Source organism: Corvus brachyrhynchos, unplaced genomic scaffold, assembly GCF_000691975.1.
Source record: "Corvus brachyrhynchos isolate BGI_N302 unplaced genomic scaffold, ASM69197v1 scaffold101, whole genome shotgun sequence".
Classification (NCBI taxonomy): domain Eukaryota; kingdom Metazoa; phylum Chordata; class Aves; order Passeriformes; family Corvidae; genus Corvus; species Corvus brachyrhynchos.
In genome coordinates, this window is record NW_008237239.1 from 5,586,251 (window position 1) to 5,606,143 (window position 19,893).

Below are 19,893 nucleotides of genomic sequence, written 5' to 3' on the forward strand. Positions count from 1 at the left end.
GTGTAGTTCATACAATAGCTCAAGTTTTGTGTTAGGCTTGGCTGATGGAACAACATGGTAAGTAATATGCTTTGTAACTAGCGTTTAATAAGTTGGGAATTTTCAGATTCAGTGAAGCTCAAATTATGGTTACAAAGCAGTATCATGTAGTTTCAAAGGGGTGGGTTTGAGGCCACGCTGCTAAGGGTGGGTGCATGTGTATGCAGATGGGCCCAAAGGGCTCCCAGCCATTCACCTGCTGCTCTCTCCCTCAGCACAGCAAAACAGACCATGGGCTTCCAGTCACTAGAAGTAAATTTGCACTAAATTAAAATAAGGCTACTCTTTAAAACAGCACAGAAATAATTCTTCTGGGTTGGGGGGGGGGGGGGGGTGGCGGATAAGAAAGAAGGGGGGGGGGGGGGGCTTGAAAAAATTGGAAAACAATTTAAGAAATCCTGCTGTGCTACATTTCTGGTCCAGCAACTTCCAGTGGATCTCTTTCCTTGGGGATTGCACGTTTGCCATGGGCTCAGTCCTGCCTCAAGTGAGCGTTAGCCTGACATGTAGCAATGTGCTGCTCGCTGAGCCATCTCCCTGTTTGCTCGTCCCTGCAATTCTGCTGGTGAGCTGATGGTCTCTGAGCTGGCTGCTTCTTTCTAAGCACCAATTTCCTACAAATCTGGGAGATCCCACCTTTGTGCCTAGAAATTATGCTGATGTATTGGTGAGCTGCATGTGTCTGGAAAACAAGTACTTTTTTCCCCAGTCTAAAGTTTTTCACCGATTCAAGTCTCTGTTCTGATGCACTGCTTGGCCAGATAAATACTGGTACTGCCAGAAAGGATGCAACAGCTGGGAATGAAGTGAAGCAATGCAGCTAGATTGACTGGCTTAAGGACAACCCGAAAATGCACCCTAAATAGTGAACAAAGAGCTAAATTATGCCTGTGCTGTTGTAGTCATGCTTATCTGTTAAAAGGTCACTTACATACAAAAACAGCTACTTGCATGTGCAAGTGTTGTTTATGTTGTAAAAGACTGCCCAGGGTAGTACATGTGTGTTGGACTTAGACACAACTTCTGTCCCAACAAAATGCATTTTACTGTATATATCCCCCCAAGGCATCATTACAATTTTATTCTTACAAAGAGCAGCAGGATTTAGGACAACAGAATCAGATTATTTCCTTTCTGACAGATGTAAACATAGCACCTGCAAATGCTTGCTCTGGTCTGCACTGCAGGTATTGCTGTTGCAAGCTCTACAATTTAAATTCAGGTATGAAGAATTCTGTTTTTTCTGCTGGCAGTATTTTATTTCCTCTGTATTTACACATCTGTGTGAGCAAGCTTTATATTTTTAATTTTCTTCATCTGATAATTTTACTCTTTCCTGAAAGTGGAACTGTAGAATATGCTACCCCTGGGAAGTACAGCAGTGTGAGGGAAGGTATGACATGTTACATCATTGTGACTGTAGGTTTTATGTTTTACTCTGAATACTGTCAGACTGTGTTAGTGGAGATAGCCAAAGGCACTGTACCAAGCTATTCTGGTTGACAAGAAGCTTATACAAAACTATTTTCATGCACAAAAATGCACAACTCCTGTTCTGGGAAGTTAAAAGGGAAACTAACAAAACCAAATCCCAAACCTTACCTAGCTTTGTAAAGACAGAGTCCTTGTTTAAGTATTCACCATCAGAAACAAGATCTTATAATTTATTTCTCACTTGTAATTTCCACCAACTTAAAAGATGCTGTTTGCTTGCCTAGATGTGCAGCTACACAGACAGACATTCTGCAAAATCTGTGGGATACTGACTATGAATTACGGCAAGACAATCAGCAGAAGGATACCAAATCCCCCAAGGTATTCATTAATGGTTGCCTGTGACAAACCACTGTCAGCTTTAATAGTTTTCCTGGGGTTATTCCTGCTTCCTCTGTGGGAGACTTTTGAGATTGCTAAAGAGGATTCCTAAGTAGTAGCAATAGTTAAATAACTTTCATCAAATGTAATGCAAAACATAGGTAGAAAAAAGCTATCTTCAATTATATTTTATTTCTTCCTAAACAAGTAATCTTCGTAGAGCAGATGGTCTAACAAATACCCGTACAACCTACACTAAGTAATGTGTATATTCACTAGAGCATTACCAAAACAGTAAGCTGATGTTTTACTAATCACCCCAATGAGAGAAATGCTGAGTGCCATTTAATAAATGGGTAATTTCCTAAAGCTGGACTAACTTTTACTTTGTTATCATTGAAATTAGAGAGCTTTGCTAAGCCAAGGCAGGCTGTCTTCCCCAGCTCTGACAGTCCTTGATTTTACATGCTATCACACCAGTTTGAATAGGATGTAGTGTAGTAGCTATGAATGTGGATAGCAAAACCAGGTCACTTAAAGCTGTAAAAAAAATTTTCAATCCACATTTATGTAATATTGCATGTTTATGTTATGTTTTGCATGTTACTTTTTAGCTCTAAATCTCCAGATGCCTTGTAAGCAGGTGTATTCAGCTGCCCACAAAGTTACAGGTGGGGGAGATCAGACAAAGAGGTGAAGTAATTAGTACTTAGACAAGTGGTGGCTAAGCCAGACCCTTTTCCTTTGTCTCACAGGCCTTTTTTTCAAAGAGAATTTTTTTTGGTCTTTTTATTAATTCTCTGGCTAATGCCATAGAGAAAAGAAGCTCCAGAGCCAAACAACAAATAAAAGGGACTAAAGAGACAGAAGAAATTATTTTCTTGTTGGGGATGTCTCAGCTGTGCTTTTGGGACTGTCTGCATCTGTAGGCACTGTTCATCCTGCTCCAGAGTGTTATTGATTTTGTGCTCATGGATCTCATGCAAAATTGTATTTCTACAATAACTGTAATTTTATTTCTGATTCTTAATGTCAGTATTATTTTTGACAACTTTGGACCTAATAATACGTCCACTGCCATTTTTAATAAGTTTCAGAGCTGATGGATTAACACTGAATGTCAAACACCACAATTAGAATTGCTGATGTAATGCAGAAACACTGCTCTTGATATCTATTAAAAAAACCCTGTCTTATTATTGCTACAGAATCTGCACTCATTTCTGCTGAATTTGATAAGTTTTTGTTACAGAATTCCCAGGTTTAGAGGACCCTTGCATGTATGTGAACCACTTAAAGGAAGAATGAAAAGGAACATAAACAGTAATGACAGTTGAAAGTGAAATCCACTTTCACCTCATTTCTCTTAAAAGGTAGGCCACATTGTTTTCCCTTCATTTGTGTTTGTCAGGATGATAAAACAAATATTTTTAATGAGTCACAGTGTATACCTACATAATGTGGAATTGTTATAGAAACAAATTTGAATGTTGAATTTCATTATACAGTGAAGGGATGTCTTATTAGTATTCACAATGAATTGTGTGATGTCTCTCCGCTTTCAAATTGGAGCACATAGTGCTTTGAAAAAGGATGAAGTCACTCATCAAATCCACATTAGGATATTGCACCAATATAAGTAATTCAATCAAAAAAACCCCCCACATATTATCTTTTGAGGAAGGGTTGCAAACTTTGTGATAAACTGGTAATTTGTTCAGTTCTGTGCTGGAGAATGTCACGTAATTTCCTTTATTACACATGTCTATAATAAAAAATAACCACACAGCTCTGAAAAATATATAATGACTTCCTAAAATCATTATTACTGTTATCTGCAAATTTGCACTTCAGGTATGGTATGTGCTTACACTGCCTCCTAACAACCTGTCATTTTAAAAACTTATTTCATCACAGCTGAAATACGGAGAAGCCCAGCTGGCTGGGGGGCAGTGCTGCTAAAAGGGGAAGGAAAGCAGCTGCTCCTGTCCCATGCAGAGGGCAGGGGTGTAATGCCTGTCTGACCCCTGCTGCTGCCTCAGGTGGGCACCTCAGAGCAATGGGGATAAAACCAATCCCCAGCAAGATTTCATAGCCTCAGGTACTGTCCCAAATGACACAGAGTGCCTCCCAAGTCTGAATGTGAATCTTCTACCTGAAGTAAAGCAAGGGCATCTCCAAATGCAAGGAAGGCTTATGTCAAGATATGTAACACTTGAACTGAGGTAGACTTTCTTCTTGGGTTGATTATAAAGTAATTCGAATCTGGAGATGAAGAGGCTTCTTTCCCTGTGAGCTGTGGCAAGACTTCTGCAAGCCGGGGTTTCCCTCTGAACCTCTGCATGCCCCCACTGTAACCAGGAGCAGTCACTGGCACATGACCTGGGCTAACTCAGGCAAGCTTGTTAGTAAGACCAGGGCAGCCTGGGCCATGTTGTGGTGCTTGGCGTTTCAATGCCGCTTGCCTACGGGGATGTTGTGCTGCCAATTCTTTTTCTGTGCTATTAACCCCCTACAGAGATTAAATCTGCATGTGTATGCTAGACAAGACAACTGTAACCCATGAACACTGTAGGATGAATATAATCTAAAAAGTATTTGACTTTTGGTAAGCATTAGGTGGAGGAGTTTCTCACAAGAAGAGACTGAATGTAATTTTTCTGTAGTGGTAAAAATAGACTTTCTACAATTGCCTGCTGGGATGCCTGAAGGTAAAGTTTAAGGACAGGGTTTCCTTTTATCCTAATACATTTCAATCTATTACAGAGCAAGCTGATAAGAGGAGCTCTAAGTATGCTTCTTTCCATTGTACCACCCTGGGAAGTAATAAATTACAGCATATTATGTTCCCTATCAGTTCTAGCCAACCCACGTCTTACGGAAGATGTGATAAAGAGAAACACCTTGGATAGAGTAATGCAATTAACTGCTGCCATTTGAAATGTGAAAAATTACATTCTCTTAGCCTGTCTAGTTGCTCAACTAAATTTGAGCAAAAATGCTGTTTAATGACTTGATGGTTGACTGTATGACTAATTTCCAACAGACTCTGTTTCTTGCAGTAGATACAAGAAAGGTCAAAACCTTGCACCAGCCTCCCGTGTCCTGGCTGAGCAGCCCAGAGGTCAGGTGTACTAAGGGACAGGAGTGTCCTGGGACAGCCCAGCTCCACCTCAGCTGCCTCTGTGAGGGGCATAACAGAGACAGCCCCTCCCTGACACCTGGATGTGCTTCTGATGTCAGGTGGCAGCTGCGTAAGGCAGCATCTGAAGCCAGAAAGGGATGAATATGATAAATTTGCCTCCATGTGTTCCTACAGGGACTCTGTAATTTAAACAAGCCAGTGCTGCACAGCATTTATCTTTAAATGGAATTTTAGGTTCCAGTTTGTATGAAAGGAGCTGTATGAAGTGCACTTACTGGAATGAAAAGTATCTGTTTATAAAAATGAGTCAGTACTTGTAAGGGTGCAAAAATAAAAGACCTCAGAGAAGGTGAGGTATTCTTTCCTCTGACAGAGAATTTAAGGCTGTACTATGCTACAAACCAAAGCCATATGCCCCTTTCTTTAAAGGTGTGCAACATTTACATTTTTTTATATAAAAAACCCCTTTGCATATAGCATCTGAGTATTTTCAGGCTCCAATAAAGTGTTTAATGGATAAGAAGTGGCATAGCTCTGCTTATAACAATGTCTTTAGACAGCATACAAAATCACCCTGTTCCACATGGCCATCTGTGATATGTTAATGCAAAAGTAAAAAAGAAAAAAGCAACTTCAAAAGATATGCCCTTGGATTTCTTTAATTTTCATTTCTCCTAATTTTTCACTGGGCATTTACTGAAAGTGCTGCAGTGAGATCAATGGAAAATAACTCTAAGTTTTAGCTTATAATGGAAATGAGCATAAGGCTGTAAATAATTTTAAATGGATTTGAGATTATTTTTGTGAATTCTGTTATATAGCAGTTGAATGCACTAGTTAATAATACTTTGTGGGCATATGCAAATTAAAAATGCTGGCCAAAAATTAAAATATATATAAGAAAAAAGCAAGCCTGTTAAGGTATCTTTGATTTTAATAACTCATAGTGACACAGTAAGGTTATAGTAATTATGTATTAATGTAATTTATTCAGGAAGCTGGAGAGCTACTTCTCTTTGTCATAGGAGCTATTAAAGAAAAAAATCTGCTGTTTACCTCTCATCTCCTTGCAAACATTTGTGACTCCATATCTCTCTATTTATCTGTATATTTTCTGCAACACAGTACTGACTAAATTTTAATCATAAAATCAATCCCTCCATCTGATATTATGCCTACTCAAGTTCCTTTCCAAGTTCCTTCATATTTCTTTGACTGCTTTTCTAGACTTAATTTTGTAATCATTATTTTGTGGATATAAGAGAATCACAACTATATCTATATCTATATGTAAAAGCTTACAAATAGCTTTAACTCTGACTTAGCATTTCCTTGTAGGGTCCAGTAACCCCTGAAACCTTGAGAAACTGCCTGCATACTTGAAGGTGTCTGGACTTGGCTGATGCAAAAATTTTGGATATGATGCTCAAAAATAGAAACTTCTGACTTTTTTTTAAAATCTGCAAGCACATAAGAAAACCATTAAAACTGTGTGTTGAATATATGATGGGATATTTAAGTAGTTATAAAACAACCCTATGCCATAGAAAATATTTTATTAGGACTTTATAGTTTATTTAAATTCTCATTGAAAGTTCCTTTCAATGAGGCAAATCCTATCCTGAGATCCAATTAATTTAATTCCTAGACATGAATTTGCTGAAACCAACAGATGTTCTTACTGAATAAAACCTGAATAGCAATTGCATAAAAGCTCCGGGAGGTATCCCAGTGCTTATGAGGTCCCAGATCATCCTGTCGCTTCCCAGCAGCTTTAACTCCGCATACATTGCGCTTCTCCGAAGCTGCCCTGCTTTGCCATCAGCTGCTCTCCCTGGTGTCAGTGGAGGAAAATGAGGAGGCAGTTTTTGACTGAGGAAAAACTAAAAGTCATTGTTGTGCTCCTGGAGCTTGTGGATGTGGCAGGGCTTAGGACAAGATCCCTGTGGCATCCTGAGGCTGTGGGGAGTCCATGAAACCAAGGAACAGGGGCTGCAGCCCCGCCTGAAGGCAAATAAAAAGGCAGTAAAACAAGTGTGACTCAAGTAAGTCTGAAGAGTAATTGTGTTTCATACCAGTGCTTGCCTTCTCAGCTACTGCCTTTGTTAATTAAAGAAATTCTTTATAATAGAATAGGTGTCATAGATAATATAATGCTATCACTTTGATATCTTAATTAAATTACACTGCAGGCTCTAAGTCCTTCAGGACACCTTCATTTAAGATGCTCTGTGTTTGTCAGTCACTATCACAAATGGGATTTTGTTTTAGTTTTTTCTTTCTTTTTTTAATACCTACACCTACACATGCCTGGCTTTATTAGTTGAGTCTAGGCTAGCAGAGTGAAGGTAGGCATGGGGTGATGCAACTACAAGAGATTAGACTGCAAAGGCAGATTTGTTGAGGTTCTGACTAGCTTTTATACAGTAATGAATCTTATCACCCTGCAGAAGAGTTTAGCCGAAGTAATGGTGTTAAAATGCTGATTACGTACTGGATAGTCCATATTTTCCATTAAAAATCATAGATGTCAAAGAGTCTAAACTTATTGTCATCCTGCTTCTTATTTGCAGCTGAGGAGCCAATTTTCAGCTCAAGCAGTGGCCCAAGGGGCATAACTGTGTTGAATACCATAGGTCTGTGTAAATGTTTACAGTTCAGTTACACGAACAAGATTTATACAGTGGTTGAAGCTAAGCAGAGAAAAAAAGCTTTCTGCTGGCTGTCATTTTGTTGAATGTCTTAATTACTACTATTTGTTTACATATTGGTATTGCAGTGGCATGTCATGGAGTGGTGCAAGCCCACAGCTTGCTGAGAGCCATTGTCCAAAGAGGGGTGAAGACAATCTCTGCCTGGAGGCATTGCCCCTTTTGACAGCATTTTAATATCTCTCATTGTCAGTTTTATTATTTTGTTGATGGCCAGCTGCTCTTTTGTCACTATAACACTGACAAGCTGTCAAGCATGTGCTGGTCTTAGCAAAGCTCAGGTGTTTGCTTGTTGCTGTGCCTTGGAGAAGGGGATGCAAAACAGCCACATCCCACACTCCTAAGCAAATCCAAGCAGGAAAACTTCAGGAAGCAGCAGAAGCATAAGAAGAAAATATATACATATATACATATATGTATTTGGTGCTATTACTCTGGCATTTGTGATGGACTAGTCCTTCGTGTGTCACTGTTAACTCCCACTGAAGACTGTGGGAATCTTTGCACTGATTTAAATTGAAGCAGATTTGCTCCTAGATGCTCCAATTATGTAAACAGCAGAAAGTTTATGAGACAAAATTTTCTCACACTGGTAGAAATAATAATGAAGGGACACACTGTTTTCGATGTGGGACACTGAATAAAATCAGTCTCTTAATGATGAATAATTGCAAAAAAAAAAAAAAGACATTGCAACAAACAATGTGCCCCTCTAATCATCACAGATGAGGACTGATCTCACACTGTGTTTCATTGTTTAGAGTTATTTTATTACTGGACTTAACTTGATGTAAAATTAATTATTCCTTAATATATCTGCATTAAAAAAGTGCCGAACACCAATTATGAATTATGACATTTAAAATAATTCACCAAGTGAGTTTAATTAAGTTACAAATAGAATGTTCTGCAAATAGAACTGCTGCTTTGAGGGCAGGCTGCAGCACACTGCCTGCATGGCATTAGCCAAACAGGCACTCATGATGCATGTGTGTGCTAGACTTTGGAAATGAAACTTTTTTGAACTGGTGAGATACCAAGAATAATAATTATTTGTGAGAGGGATCTTGCAAGAAAATATACCATTTGTCTATAAAGGCAGTACCCCAGGCTGCAGTGTCCTTAGTGGTTACGTGCTTTGTATTTATAAAATAATTCTTTAAAGGGCCACTGCAGTATAAGCTAACTCAATGGTGAGAAGGCCGCAGAAAGGATTTATTTTGGTTTTGAATCTGTGGCAGAGTGGAGGAGTAAGAAGGGCTGGGGAAGGCTTATTAATTTTTGCAATGAGCCAACACAAGCAGGTACTTGTAAGAACAATACATTTCCCTTCTTTCAGTAGAGCTGCTTTTTCAGTTTTAGAGGAAACTCTTGTTTTTAACACTCCTCCATGACATAATATGGAAGAAGTTACATACAAAGGAGATTCTGTGTTGCATTCCTAAACTGCTCCAGAGTTTGAGGGAAGATTATCTGTAGCCTCCTGGATGATAGCAATGGTGACTAAATAAACTCTCTGGAAAAATATACATTTACTCTTTAGTGCTGTGAAAATATAGATAATCTGCACTATAGTGCTTATATTCTTATCTTTAATGAAATGTTATGGGAAATCAGTGTAAACCAGGATTAAGTGGGAATAACTCTTGTGACTTTGTTAAAGCTGCAACAGACAACAAAAAAATTAGGAAATTAAATCTTTAAACATGTATTAGGTTCTCCTACAGTATCTTTTATCAAAATCAATTTTCTCTGAAAAATACATTAAGATTTCAGAAGCTGAATATTTTGATATTCAAATATGTGAACTAAATTATATTTTGGATGCTTGACCAATCACAACTGATGCTGGCATCATTACTGGGATTTTTACTTTTCAAAGTGCCCCAGAATGGATAACTGCTGCAGAAATGGGAAGTTTCAGGGACAGAGGAGCAGTGGTCAGCTGTGCTTTTCATAGGCAGCATTTACTGATGCATGCTGCTGATAATCTTCTGGCCAGAGAGTTAAATGTGAATTCTTTATTCAAAGCTCAGAGCCTTTGCTCCCTAAAGTAGCCTCCGTAAAGCGACTGCAGCTGTATCTGAGAGCTGATTGTGTGAGCTGCATGTGCTGCTGCATAAATGGGATCAGTGACTGGAGTGTCACGGCCGTGCCTGCTCACAGGAATCCACCTCTAGGGACTGCAGTCCCTCCTCCTGCATTTCAAAGGTAGGCTTTGGGGTGTGTCCTTGGTCAAGAAGGAAGTCTGCAAAGAGACTGGGGAGGAGCAGGGGGGAGGAAAGAGTACAACTAAATTTTGAAACAAGTTAGTGACAACTGTCTGCAACACCGGATAAAACTGAAATGCAGAGGTGGCAGTGGTATGAAACAGGAAAAGAGGAGTGTGAAGCACTGGGGTCATCAGAAAAAAAAAATTGCAAAAGCTAATTGAAGTTTAAAAAGACATCTTCTTTTTGTTACTGTTTTCTTCTTCTTTAGTCCTCAATTATTTCAGCTCATTCCCCTGAATATGTGTCATGACTTAACCCAGCCAGCCTCCAAGTCCCATGGAGCTGCTCACTCACTCCCCCTGCAGAAGACTGGGGAGAGAACTGGAAGGGTAAAAGCCAGCAAACTCGTGGGTTGAGATAAAGACAGTTTATAGGGAAAGCAAAAGCCATGCACACAAGCAAAAAAATCAAGTAATTGATTCGCGGCTTCTCATGAGCAGCTATGCCTGCCCCTTTTTTAAAAAAAATCTGTGCTAACACAGTCGAAATTGCTGAACTACATTCATGCATATGAAATCCCACCTTCATTTTGCTGTGTATGAGGCAAAGAATTGAGTGTCCAGTCCGAAGGCAGTGGAGGAATTTTGCACACAAGAAGAAAAGCAAAAGGAAATAAAAGGTCACTGTCATAAGTGGGTAAAGAAAATGGGATGTAAAAGGGCTAGATTAAAAAAAAGGGAGTTACCGTTAAGTAATTTTCCCTACGGACTAATTTCCTTTCACTCCTCTAACTTAGTAGACATTATGCTAAATGACAAAACAAATGGTAAAGATCAGGACAAGAACTTCTCATGTAGAACAGCCAGAAGTGCAACTTTGTAAGTTATATTTTTTTCCCTTTTCCCCTAGTAGTCTAAAGATGCTCTTATAAACAGTATATGCTTGTGAACGGAAGTGGGCTTCTAATGGAACTGAACTATAATTTATTTTTATAGCTTGCAATGCTCAGTAATTTTACTTAACATGCCATTTTTGAAACTAAATGCATGAGAGAAGGAAAAGTATGAGACACAGCAAATGCACTAAGGAAGGTTTATACGTTTCCACTGAAAAATAAACTGATGGTCTGGTTCACTGACACCACATTGCTCCAGCATTAGGCAACTCTTGCAGGTAAATCTCCTACAGTATTTGACAAATAAGTCTACCTGGTGCTTCTAATTTTTTTTTTTTTTTTTCAGATGAGGGAAAGATGTTACAGTTTAACATCAACTGAGTTACTGCATGGACCAGTGTGAGAGTTAGCACTGATCACGGCGTTAAGAGGTATCACAACACAACATTTTGCTTGCTGGATGCAAAGATTTAGCAGCAAGTCACAACTAACTTGTTAACTATCTGTTTGGTGCTATTGTGTCACATCCATCATCACCACACCCACTACCCTCTACTTGACAGTCTATCTCATTACAACAACCAAACAGAAAAGGGTCCTCTAAACCCTTTCTGACTGGGGCTGTTATTGGCTCCACCAGGACAACAATTAGGAAACAAAGTTCCTTTGGCAATGCTGCCATCTTAAATGTTTGCTAAGATCTTTTATCAGGCTCTAGTGATTATTTTTAAGTATAAAGAAAATTTTTTTTTCTGCTTCATTAGCTCCCAAATAAAGTGAGTTATATGAATGAATGAAGACAGACTTCACGTCTCCTGCAATGTTATACAAAGCCTTATAGCTTATTCCATTTTTTAAGCACTGCATTGCAAGGCACTTTCTAAAACCTACTTAGAGCATACATGGTTGCTGATTTGTTTTACTTTTTGTCTTCTTTTCAGTACCTCATACTTTTATTGCTGGAAACAGCTGTATATGATCATGTGTTTTGACAAAAAAGATAAAGAGCAGGTCAGGAAATACGAACTGTGAGTCTATCTGGTTAATTAACATATTTCAGGAGAGGTACAGGAGATAAATGAAAATCTAATGGTTCCTGCCTTTATCCTTTGCCAGGCTCAAGGATGCCTCCTAATTTGACTTGAACATATTTTTGAATTCCTTTAAAGCTAGTGTTCCTAAAAATACCTGTAAAATCATCTAGATACTAATTGGAACATTGTGGTTTTTCCCACAGGAAGCTTCATATTCCTAGTTCTGCCTCAAACCAGCCAATTTCTAGGAGAAACATCAAGCAATTCATTGCATTTGCCTGCACAGCCTGGGTCAATATGTTGTCAAATGATGAGATTCAAGGCCTAGAAACCTGTATCTTTGCAAATTGTGTACCAGCTACAGCCAGGATTCAGGTGGGCTCTTTTGTAAACCATTTGTCTCACCTATACGAACCTGCCAGTTGGCATTTTTCTGTAAGCTTTTTAATTTCTTTTCCCTTATTTTAATTATGGGAGGTACATCAGTGCTTGAGGCTATGTTACTATCTCTAGACTGAGGCACTTTAAAGCAAATGCTTGTTTTATACATCTTCTGCTTTTTAACCTGGTATTAATGCAGATGTATGTCACAGCTTCTTGATGTGGCAGGTGTAGGTATCCTCACTTCTCAGTGGCCCTGCTTGGCCTCAGTATGTTTGTAAATGCTGAAGCCTTAAAGATGTTTTCCCCACAGAAACCACAAAGTAAATGTAACAAGTAATCAATCTTCTGAACCACAAATCAGGAAACCTCCTAACAAACATCCTACACAAATGCAATAATTAATCTGAGCTATGACCTGAATGGCAATGAATATAATCAGCTTGAAATGATGTGCATACTGTACTCATTTTTTTGGCTGTCACAGATAGTCTGTTATATGCAATGCAAACATATTGGTTTGTTTTGAAGAATACTAATTTCAGGAGGGGAATGTGACACAAATGGTGCATGCAGATCAGGTTGTCTGTTCTTACATGTTCAGACTAAAGCAAAACACAATGTCAATGTCAAAGCAGAAAAGGAAGGATATATACAGTCAGAAACTAAAAAACCCCAAGCCATCAAACCTAGCACAAACCACACAGCAAACCCAGTCCTTTAACCACAAAGCCTCAGACAAGCGATCGAGGGCTGTGAACATTAAGTGGTGGAGAAAGAGATGTTTGGCACAGGTTCAAATTAGGCAGTGTAAGCTCTCCTTTATTAATTAGGAGGACATGTCATTTGAAAACTACAGTCTGATCTTCAGCTAGTGTAAGTCAGCCTAGTGCCATCTAACTCAGTCCAGTTGAAAATAGTAATGAGACAATAAATTTTTTAATCTGAATTAGTAAGTAGCACTTAAAGATTTTACAACATGAATGTGTTTCTTCTTCATTTGGCATCAACGTTGGGTAATAAAAGCAGGTGGGCAGGTTTCAGTCCCCTGTGAGCAGGCTGGAGGCCGTTGTGCACAGTAATGTTTCCAGGGCAGCGTTGCAGAAGTGTTTTTAAATAGGAGAAAATGCACTTTCCCTAAGGATGAAAATAATGTGTCTTTTAACAGACACATTAACAACATTAGTTGTCTTTTAACATCTTTTCTCTTACATGGATTTTCTTTTTATAAATCCATCCACCAAAACTAACATAGGAAATGCCTAAAGAAATGCCACCAAAAATAAACACCTCCTTGAACAAATACAGGTGACTCTTACTGACTTTCACTATCAGACATGCAAGGATGGGATTTATTATTATTTATATTATTATATAGTAATTTATATTATATATTATTTATATTATTTATTTCATATATTATTTAGTTAGTTAGTTTTTATTTATGTAACTTGGCTGTCATTTCAAAATGATGCGGGGAAAAAAAAAGGAATTCCTTGTACTTTTTCTGCTGGTAGCTCACACTAGTTGAGATTGGGTGGATGCTCCCTAGGGACTGTTGAGAAATGCTTATCATGACATTTTCCTCAAATGACATTGAAATTTTCTTGTGAGTCATTAGATCCATCACTTGAATTTAACTATGCATTAAGTGTATTATACCAGGTCCATGAAAAGGTAGGGCTGGCCAAAGGATGGAAAAGTCTGATAGGTAACTGTTGAACAGTTACATGTCAAGAAGAAAATTGATTGTTAATAATAACCTTGCTTACTCACAAAGAAAGAGGAAAAGGAGCAATGGAAAAGAAGAGAAAAAAATCAGAAAATGAATGGGCCTAGAAAGAAGAGTGGAGTACAGGAACAGGAACATACTAATGATGGTTCAAGAAACATCCTAGCACAACTAATAAAATTTAAATATATATTATATTAGGTTTTTTCTCTTCAATAATTATTTTCTGCTCTTTTCTGTGGTGTCACCACACACAGCTCTTGTTTTCACTTCCTCTACCATGGTTAAACGTACATCTATGTTTTCCTTCTCCATATAGTGTGAAAGAATTATTTTCCTCATTTCTCAGCCGCTGAAAGAGTGCCTGTTGCCCTTTCCACAGTGGCCTACACTTACTTTCACTTCACCACAGAAGGAATCAGCAACTCCAACGTCAATTTTTTTGCCCTCCATTCCACAGAAGATGTGAACTGTAGAAAGCAAACCTCTGCTTTCCCTTTGTGCTCCCTGTCTCACAACACTTGGCCATTTCCTCTGGCTTTCTCTGTGGCCACTTTTATCTGTGAGTACCAGCAAGAGCTCCTTGTGCCTCCTGCCTCCCGCGGGCATGGTTCACACCCAGCTGTCCCGGGAGCCCAGCAGCCGCTCTGTCCTCAGACAGCCTCTGGGATCTTCTCCTGCATGCTCCAAGGCATAAGGCAGGCAGATGGGCTCTCAGATGGTGACAGGGACTGCAAGGCACAGGATGTGCAGAAGCATCCCTTCCACAGAGTGAACAGGAACAGACTGTGAAAGGGGGGTCAGGCAGTTTCCAGCCGTGCTTTGAAGAGGGCAGAACTTGTAGCTTGTGAAAGACTTTGAGATTTCAAAGTCCAGGCTCTGAGCTGAACATCAAATTGAAAATTTGAAAATTTCACTTGAAAGAAAATTTCCACCAACAATGATTTTTGTATCTAGCAAATATAACTTCTTCAAAATGTTGGCACAAAGCACTTTGAATTGTTTTAGGTTTTTGGAGGAGGAAAGAAACAAAAAAGAAAAAAGTGGGATATAGGGAAGCAAGACATGCTCTAGACAGACCATGACTTTTATTTGTGAGATTTTCATAGCTGTGGCAACAACTATGAAATACCTGACTTTTTATTTCAACAGATAACATAATCTATTAAAAACCAAATAAACCAAGCCAGATCTACAGACTATCCCTCACCAGTTCTGTTGCTCTGGTACATGTGAGTAGATGAAGTACGTCAAGGGTATCCCTGCTGAAATGTAAAATGCAAGTGCCGAGAGCTAACCAAAGCTGTATGAAAGCATACCAGCTGGGCTGGGACAGCAAAGGAGGAAGGTCAGGAACTCTGAAAAGAAAGACGATCAATACCAAAGTCTTGAGAGGAATGAATTCAAGTCCTACAGAGAAAAAGAAAACTACCTTAGGTGAATTGTCAGAAGCAGCTGCCTGTTCAAAAAATAATGGTGCTTGCTCTTTTGCTCAAGTTTCTTTTCCTTTCTTTTTTATTTTTCTTTTCTTCTAATTTCCTTTTCTTCTCTGCTTTCCGTTGATTAATAGAGGAAAAAAAATGGTGCCTCTATATGCTATTGCAAAAGTGTTGAAATCTGGCAAATGCAAAAAGGCTAGAAAAATGAAAGATTAAAAATGTTAAAGTATATTCAGCAGCCAAGACGCTGACCCAAAACCACAGGTAATAAGTTCATGCAGATGTCAACTTAAAGTTCAGATGGATCAGCATTTCAAGCAAATTTTCTGCAGGGTTTTTAGAGTGAAAGAAAGAAGGTAATAAAACCGGAAATAAGCTTTCAAGCCTATTTGGCCATGCAGTCCTCTCTGCAGTTCTGCTTAATGGAAGAAATATTCAAATAGTCTAGATTTTTTTTTCTTTCTGCAAATTTCTCAATTAGAAATGGTTTATTAATTAATGGAAATTAGTGAGAAACCCCACTAACTAGTAATCTCCAGCTCTGAAGAATGGATTACTTTCCCTAGACTTGGCATCAAGGGAGAGAGCTTCAGTACCAATCCTGGGCTAGGGGCAAGGTGCAGAAGGAAGGAGAGGAAGCACAATGCTTACCCCATCTCATCTCCTGCTCTCACATCTCTCCATCTTTCCTGAGGCTCAGATTTTGTCTAAATGTTTTGATAACCCTTGCTATGGTGGGGCTTGAAAAATACTAATGTTGATAGAGAAAATGAGAGCAAACTTGTACTAATTCTGCTAAAGCTACTGATGTTAGTCTGGATTTAACTCGTGCAAATCAGAGCACAGCACGGACCTAACCAGCTGAAGAATAGGAATTTCTGTACAAAAGGCAGCATCGTGTAAACCTAAGATCTATAAAGTCTCTTAGTTCTACAGGGTCTTTGTATTTTTAACTTAGTTACAGCTATGATATGCAATGAGATATGGATGATGCATGCTAAAGACCTCGGCTATCAATTAGTAATAGGCAGGAATGAAAGATGAATATCTAATGTTTGACTGATACAGTCTCCAGTGAGAGTGGCTGGGTATTTTAAATGCATGCCTGCATTTCTGGGGAAGATACAGTGAGCGGCTTGATGCCCACAGCAGTTGGCACCAAACAGTTGGCAGCTTCTTCATCTGCCTCCCAGGAGAGTGCCTGCTTTACACCAGGGTTTGGTTTCATGCTTAAACCTGCCATGGAGAATGACAATGATGATCGGCGAAGAGACAGTCAGCAAAGGCACCCATGTCAGGCGCAGTGAGAGAGAAATGTTGCCTATGCAGTTCAAGTGACTGCTCAGAAAGAGGTTAAACCTCCTGTGGCACAGTCACTATGGATTCCATGGGGCTTGGGGGGCTTTGTGCTCACTTGCACAGGCAGGAGGAGCCTGACCCCACAACCTGCCCCCAGCCCCAGCACAGGAGCACAGTGAGCAGGGCCGCTCTCCATCCCCACTTTCTTAAGCTCCCCTGTTCAGAGATAAATTCATATCTAAGGGGGTTTAATGCTCTGAACGTGTGAATGCCTGTGTGTATGCCTGTGTCAGACCCCACCTGACAGGATCTGTTGATAATCTAAACCCTCAGGTATTCAGACATCCTTTTAAATGAATAGCCCACATAATGTTTAAATACCTGAAATGGAGACCAATGAACTTTTTCTACAAGAGAAGTTGTTTTTAAGACACACTTCATTACAAAAAGCCAAAAGCCAGCAAGACTGTGTTCCTTGTAAAAGTAGCAGCAGCTAACACATACAGCACAAATAGATCTATTATTTACTAGCCACCTAAAGCTTTATCAGTGCCAGCGGTGAACCAGACTGAATCTTATCAGCAAAACTGCTTTGATACCAAGCTGCTTTTCTCACAGAGAGTTTTCCTGGATTCTCCAGGCCCTGCAGTGAGAACTGGAGAAACATGGAAGACAGTGTATGAGCTCTCTGCAAACCAGGCTACAGAAGCAGCCTGTGCTAATCATTAGAGCTGTTGGCACACTCTTAACCTCTTGCCAACAGCTATGAAATTATTCTTTTTTCAGATGTGAAGAAAAATAATCGCAGTTTTATTTTTTCCTCAAAAAGTTCCAGAAACATTGATATGACCTTTAGGGGAATGCTACAGAAAATGGGAGAGATAATGGGTCCTTTGAAACAATGAATCAATGGGGAAAATGTATTTTCTTACATAATCCATCACCCTGATAAAATTTGCACTTGCTCTGTTAGGGAAGAAACTGGCTATAAACTGTTCTGTGCAGGGAGAGTGGCATGGTGTGTGCTGCAGTCTGTAACGAGGACACACAACTGGGGATATTTTGTGCTCAGCAATTTACATAAGCAAAGAGCCTAATCCTGTGCATGCAGGACTCTGGAGCAATGGAGAAAGCAGGAAAGCAAAAGGAGGAATCACCTAACTTCCATGCACTCCCATGACTTTGGTATCCAAAAGAAATGAATGGAAATAATCTGGCTGCGTGTGCCACAGCTGGTATGGGGGGCTGGCCTGGGCGCTGCACTCAGCTTTTCTGCTTGCTGGTCAGGTAAAAGATTCTGATGGTTGCAAAGATGAAAACTTTCACTTGTTCTTCTCCGACAGGCTCACACGTTTTGAGAGATGTTTTGGGAGCTGTATATCACACAGTTGAGGATTTTTAAGCACGGTCTGTGGAATTTGGTGGCAGTCAGCAGAAGCACCAAAGGTAACCAGAGCAGGATTTATGCAGGTTGTCTTGGACTGCAGACATGAATCACACAATTGCACTGATACCTTAAGAGTTAAGCTTATAAAATACCTAAATATTACAGGTACAGAGCATCAACCAATCTCAAGATAAAATGATGCATTTGCTAAAAATTACTAGAGCTCATACAATATAAGGTTTTCTCTACAGTCTTATGGCTGTCATCTTCCAGACAGAGTTCCTTTGGGAATCAGAAATACTTCATGCTTTTTAAATCTTTATGAATCCACTATGTAAAGGAATCATAGCACAGCACTATGCCTAGAAAAAAATCTCCAAACTACTATTCTTTTTAAAAGCTCACAAAATTAATAATTCAGGGTAATAAAATTCAAAATAATTGCCCCTTTTTTCAATCTTACAATGATATTATTAAACAAATAAGCAAAACAACTCTCAGATTTATCTTTGCTTGATCATTTGAGTGGGTTTTAGACAATTACTGTGAAAAATGAAACCCCCAAATTACTACCAGCATAAAATAAAAACAATAGAGGATTTTTTCCCTCTGCTTTTTTATCCCTTCATCATCTCTCCATTGGACAGCACTGTGGATTTAGTTCATTTTACTGTGGCCAGTGCTGGTTTGCTGCAGGTTAGGTCAGGCTGCTTGTCTTGCGCGGGGTGTCAGAAACCAACACGAGAAATGAACGCAGAGAAAAAAATGCTTTATGGTAAGAGTCATGGAAATTGCTGGGAGTGTTAGGCAGGCATCACAGCTGAAATAATTTTTTGCCTTTTTAAAAAGATAATGTTTCAGTTTGGTACTGTCACTTCAAAACAAACAAAGCGAACTAACATTTCCTTGAAGAAAATAGTAATTTCTTAACAGACTAGTCTTAAAGTTTGTTTAGATGTTCCCTTTTCAGAACAGGAATAATTCATAGCAGAGAGACAACATGTTGAACGGTGCGTAGTTTGTTAGCAGTAAATAGTAGTAAATACAATCCTGCTCTCTCTGTCCTGCCATTTTATAGTGAAGCTGGCTGGGCTGGCAGCTCTTCTGTCCAAGAATACATTAGCAATTCATCAAAAGAACAAATGTCATTATACATGGGAAGCCCAGGGAATTATTTTGCATTTGATTTCCAGCTCTGATAGCATTATTATTGATTTAAATATTCTCCTGCATAACATGCACTAGACACAAAAGATCATTGTATTTTCGAACTTCCAATCACAGTACTCCTGAGTTGCCCAAATACTGATGGCTTTAATACAGCTGAATATACAAACCCCTTAGGTCAGAATTCTAGCCTGCTCACTGACGAAGTTCATCGGAAGCTGCCAGACTAAAGCATAATTTCTGAAATATCTAAGAACACAACCCTAAAGTAGCTGTATTGGTATACTGCATACCCACAAAGCCAGGCATGAATGCTGTAATGCAAAAATCTGGTTTAGGTAGAAGTAGTGAAAATGAGGAAGAAAACATTTCCTTGTGTTTCCTGTCTCAAGTAAAGAGTGGCACAGTGGGGTCGACACAGTGAGGTCACGTGTAATCACAGCTCAGCCTCCCTGAGGGATCGAGACCAGGCCTCCCTGTGAGCACAGGGCTCTACCACCTCCATTAGAAATGCCCATTTTAGGAGAAAAACAGGAAAAGACCAAGCTGATAGAGATGAAATGTGGTAATTTGCTCTTTAAGTGAAAAGGCTTTTTACCGTATTCCTTGAAAATGCAGCTTTATGCTTTATTTAAA

General features: G+C 39.2%; 1 protein-coding gene and 1 long non-coding RNA gene across 2 annotated transcripts in view; one reads left to right on the top strand and one right to left on the bottom strand.

Moving 5' to 3' along the window:
• NTNG1 (netrin G1) overlaps nucleotides 1-19,893 on the bottom strand; it is a 151,426-nt gene that overhangs the window by 95,405 nt on the left and 36,128 nt on the right. The window lies entirely within an intron of this gene.
• On the top strand, nucleotides 452-18,438 carry LOC108445568. Its single transcript, XR_001860467.1, has 4 exons — nucleotides 452-3,227; nucleotides 11,165-11,249; nucleotides 12,056-12,227; nucleotides 18,047-18,438. It is a non-coding gene; the product is annotated as an uncharacterized LOC108445568 (long non-coding RNA).